This window comes from Dreissena polymorpha, chromosome 2, assembly GCF_020536995.1.
Source record: "Dreissena polymorpha isolate Duluth1 chromosome 2, UMN_Dpol_1.0, whole genome shotgun sequence".
NCBI classification, from domain to species: domain Eukaryota; kingdom Metazoa; phylum Mollusca; class Bivalvia; order Myida; family Dreissenidae; genus Dreissena; species Dreissena polymorpha.
In genome coordinates, this window is record NC_068356.1 from 148,432,731 (window position 1) to 148,438,743 (window position 6,013).

A 6,013-nucleotide genomic window follows, 5' to 3' on the forward strand; every position below is an offset into this window, starting at 1 on the left:
CAAGATGCGTGCGAGACGTTTCGTGAAAACTGTACATAATGAATGTGCTAAAATTGTCATCCCAGATCAGCCTGTACACATACTATAAGTTAAGACACTTTCGGTTTTGGAATGTGTAGTTTAAAGGAAGTCTCTTCCAAACGAAAGTCCAGACTAGGAAGAGAGTGTCGTTCCTGATAAGCCTGTGCGGACTGCACAGGCAAATATAGAACTACACTTTACGCACATGTTGTATATTGTAAAGCACTGTATATTTACTGGCTTACTTCCCAAAGTGTACGATTTTTCATACCGGTATATCGGTTTGATGTCATAACAAAATGTAATTTAACCCAACATAATCTTAACTTAACCTACCCAACAAATGACATCTTAACCCATCACAATGTTAAATCAACCCATCTATAATGTCAACTTAACCCAATATATCTTAAATAAACCCAACAAAGTGTTAACTGGACCCATCATAATGCCATCATGACTCAAAACTAAATGCCGGCATGACTTAACTAAATGCCAACTATCAGTTTCTTTCAATACAAAACACAATTGCTTCTTATCGACATGCATGTATTTAAAGCCAATGTAAGCCATATATAGACTCTGTATTAACTTTTACTTATTTCACTTTATTTACTTTTAACCCGCATTTAAATTGATACCAAAGCATTGCTCATCCGACGACAACAATATGGTTCATAAAACCATCATGTGAGTAATAATTTACTTATAAACGTTGCGAATCGCCTCCGTTATGTGGCATTTTTCAAAATCCCACGCTTTCCCTTTCTTTTAAAAGCTATTTACCGTCTCGTGATAGTTCGGCGCAAAATTTAAACTGAGACGTTTAAATCGAACAAAATAAAGAATATGTCCTATAAAATTGATGAACTTTGAACGAGTCTTTTCTTATTGAAAACGCGTTTCAAACAAGGTCTAGTCACGTGATGATGATTATAAATGGATACATGCTAATTAAAAGGTAAGGTAACTTAGGTAATGTTTTAAATGATAATTTTGAAATAAATGTAATTTAAATAGGCATTCATTATGCATAAATATAATTTTTGTCTCGTTTCTTGAAAGTTGTTTGTTCGATTCTTTTTCATTTGGAGTACGGCGTCTTCAAAATTTGAGTCTTGTGCAAAATTGAAAACAAGTTTTACCAAATTGCCGGAATAAACACTAAGCATCAATCGTTTGTTTGACGTCTCTGTGACTGTGTTTCTTATACATACTTGGCAAGGTTGCAGAGCCGTTGACACTTGCTGCCGTGGTAGTTTGGTTGACATCCATAGTAACAACTTTCTGTAACCGGGTCACATCTGCAAATATACAAACATATTATAAAAAAGAAGATAAGCTGTAGATAGTGATAAGCTAGACATATTTAAAGAGATGAAAATAGTTTGTAAAAGAAGCTACAAGCTCTACTATGTTTATGTGCAAACGATAAATAAATCATATTTGAATGTACAACGTACCTCGCCGTTCCATTGGGTGGTGATACACAAGTGGCGCCACACTGGTCACATGTGTTCTGGTAGAGAAACCAACCTGGCTTACAGACAGAGCAAGCGGCATCTGAAATATTTAATACACAGCAGATTAATATTCAAAATAATGCATTCCAAATATAAATATTAAAGACATTTTATAGACATCAGTATGTAAACTGGACTTGAATGATTACTGAATGTCCAAAGGATTGTTTATATCTATAAACAATATCAGCTATGTGGAGCCTGAAGCGATTTTCCACATATACTACGTGAATGCCATATAGAACTGGTGAAAAATGCGCCCGAACAATTAAAAAGCAGCAACTGTTCGATCTTAAAATTAATTTAGGAACCATTTGAACCAAACAAAAACCTTTGAAAATACAAATGTACATCGATCTTGCCTCTCTTTAATTAATTAAAAGTAACAACTGTAATAACTTATGCTTATATTCTTGTATTCATATTATACAGAAGACTGCATATCGTATTCAGACAGTTTGATATAAAATGATCAGTATACCAAGTTTCAATTGGTATATATATATATATATATATATATATATATATATATATATATATATATATATATATATATATATATATATATATATATATATATATATATATATATATATATATATATATATATATATACACTTTATATACCACTAAACGATTGGAACTTGCTTCAAGCTGGCTGTAAATGGCGCTCAATTTTGTTATATGTCTAAGTAAAAGATCACATAAATTCCATTGCTTTTATAAAAAAGCAATACAGTTTTCCCCACAAAATAAATTAAAATTTGTAAAGCTAAATATACTGTTTATTTTGCTAGTTGCTTTTGCTTTTGCTAACTTTAGCGAGTTGTTACTTCCGCTATCATTTAAGATTATGCGCGAATGGGCGTCGGAAAATATTATTGACTTCGTTTTCACCACATTAATATTTTTGAATTCAGGTGAAGATCTGGTTAAGTTTTCCGTATGATAATTTACTCACTATCTGTCCCATTGCACACATCGCATCCTGCGTTGCTACAGCACTGTGTCGCGTCTGTTGTACGGTTATATCCCCTGGCACAAATTAAACATTCCACCTGAAGATCCAGCCACTGCACGACATTCGTCACAATGCTGATTTGAAATGGTAACATGTATATGAAATCTGCATCAATGTAGTTGGCTTCGGAAAACGTTATATTACTCGAGCATATGCAATACTTTTAAAATAAAACAAACAATATTAAGCCCTGAATAACACGACTTTAAATGCATTATCATCTCGTTTGAACGTGCATAAGGACAATATTATTGCAAAACACACCTGAATGTACATTTTTATGAATTATATTTTAAAGGAAAACGGAATACGTACCGGAATTGATGATTGACATGGAGTGCATTTGGGACCAAGGAAACCGGCGGTGTTACACCCTTCGTAGACACAGGTTTGGTTGACGTAACAGGCCGCAAATCCGTATGAGTCCTTATAGCAACCTGATAATATTTATATAGAGTACTTTATTTAAATTGAATGTGCGTGTTTTCTAAGAACTCATAGACAATCAGGCTTAATGTAAACTAAGTGTAAAATGCTGTTATTTTTATGTATGTTTATTTTAAATGTAAACTATATTTAATATTGTTTTGTGTGTAAAATACGAACATGGCGTGTCCACGGTGTGTCAAAAATAACTATCAAACAAATAAATTATTTTGAAATAAAATAAATACTCACTGTTATCTACTTTGTCGTAATAAACAAATTGCTAAACAAAATGCAGAACTAATACTCTTTGTTTTTATTGTAAGATACAGAAGCTGCATAAAGTGTCTATATTTTAGCCATTTATTACTCCGCTCTTTAACACGCATTCCACGTCTCTTGAGAGCGATAAGTCTTCAAGTTTCGTTTTGTTGCAAAATGTATTTTGGTTTTGCTTATAAAAGTACAGGATCTTAAGGAACAATTTAACAAATATATATAAAAGATAAAAATAATTTTAAAGTATTCCCTTCCTTCAATGACTACCGATTCTTATGTATGTCATGCTGGAGACAACGTACTTTGTTGCAATACAAAGATATCAGAATAATATAGATGCCAAAAGAAAAAAATAAGTTCAAGCAATATCTATACGTACCATCACTGCAGCAAGCTGTCTGCGCGAAATTTATTGCGAACCCATCGTGACACGTGATGCATTTGTTAGCTCCAGCTTGAAGGAAACATTGGGTACAGTTGTTGATCTGTCCACATTCTGGAAACACACAAAATAAAATAAGCTTGCATGGCATGTTTTATAATTGCTTTACAATTACCAAACTGAAACACACTTAATATATTTTTTTATCAATTTAATTTAGCCACTGGACTTAAAGCCTCGAAAGAACGTTACAAAGACTCAAAGATGAACACTGATGACAGAGGGCAGACAACAAGTCATCCGAGTCATTATGAATGGGCATTTCAAATACATCGTTATAGGAATACTTCGAAAGATATGCTTTTCACCAGTGTTTGACCGTGTTTTTTATGCGTAATTAAATCTTGAGTGTTTATACACATCTAAGTTTTAATAGTGAGGTGTGTCCTATGTTGCAAAATAGCAAACATGTCAGTGCCTTAAGAGTTGTTATTAATGACTAAATTATCATTGCTTCATCCCTTAAAGGAAGACATTAATAACATGCACATGTTTCGATAAAGATAGTGTGTCTTGTTAGTAGGTCATCAAACATTTATCATTATTGTTTTCAATAACTATCTTCCATAAACAGTATATGTACAAATAAAGTAGATTCCAATATAAGTAAGGCGAAAACGTTGTTTATATAAACTAACCCGACGACCATATTTTTGTGTCGACTATAAACGTTTTTGGTTTAACATGTTTTGTGGTTTGCTAGATTCTTTCATATTCGCTAAATTAACTTTAAATAAACAAACAATAAATGAAACAAAGAGATTATGACCATTTCGTTATGTTATTGCGAATTCTTATTTGAGTTGGCAACGGTTAAAAAGCTAACGAAAAATGTTAAAGGAAATAAAAGACACTTTCTGTTAGCCCTTACAACAACACAAACCACGGCTGCACCAAACGGATAACGTTCATTATAGCTATTAATTTAATTATCAAAGCCCTTCAATTCTAAAAAGATTTTGTGCGGCCAACACAAAAGCAAAAACAGAAATGCCTGCCAACAACTAAAGACGCTACATATGCAGTTAACGAGAGCACTTCCCCAAAATCATAAACATCACGCGTGCCACTAACAGCAGTCAACGTTTTTCTTAATCGACCAACTATACATGTATTCATGCGTGAAAATACTGTGTCTTGATATAAATGAAATAAAACTTGAAAATAAAATTTAACGATTTTAAATTAGTTTAAAAAAATTATAATACGTTAAGTTACGGTTAGCTACCTTTTAAGTATCCACGCCAGGTATGCGGATACTTTGATAACAGATGGCACTTCGACACCAGATAAGAACAAAAGCCACGCGCGAGAGTTGAGTTCTTTAGCTTTTTTGCATTTGGTTTTCAGACACGTAACATTGTTTGGTCGAATAATGGTATAGTACTTCATATTGCCGACCAGAAAGTCGTGAAAAAAACAACAGTTGAATATAAAAAGGAGATAATATTTCATCGATAATCGTCATGAAATCGATGATCAGTACGTTCTTCAACACAATATAAATACTTGGAAATAAATCAAGAACGTACCAACTAATCGAAATAAAAGATCAATATGTCCATTAATGTTAAAGCATGTTACATTTTAGTTGAATAACGTTTTTGAGGAAATTCAAATGTTTTAAGAGTCGGATGCCAAATTTTCATGGACACTTCTTTTACCGATCATCTCAAAGACAATGGCCCTTCGATTCCAGATAACTCGACACTTTTTACCAGAAATAGCACACTGAATTTAGTGAATCAGAAATGCAGAATTCGCTGTGGAATACTGCTATAGTAAGCAGGCAATAAATAAAAATGTATGTACTGACGTTAATTAAAAACGAATTACCGAAACATGTTCTTATCCCTTTGGAATATGATAATAAAAGGGAAAGGGAAGTGTAAAGCTCAATATTAAGGGAGTTTTCCAATCTCTTTTAAATTTTGTGGCTACGCATTAGTATTGTCTTCATGATGCGATTCTAATGAGCACCAGTGACAAAGGATTGTATGAGGTGTATTGGCCGCTTTAAGACCCCTTGCTCCCCTTATCTAGAGTCCTGCTATAAGTTCAATTGAACACAGTCGTGTTGATCCATATGATCCGTTGCATTTTCAATTCTCTTAATCTCAATTTACCACTAAAATATAAGTTTATTATTTAGACAATTATTATCGGTCGTACTTGAAATATATTACTTCAGAAATAAGCATATGAATCTTATTTAAAATCTGCACTTATAATATTAATTATATAAAGTCATTGTTATAAGATTTTTGAAAACGAACAACGCCATTGGTTATATTTTACATG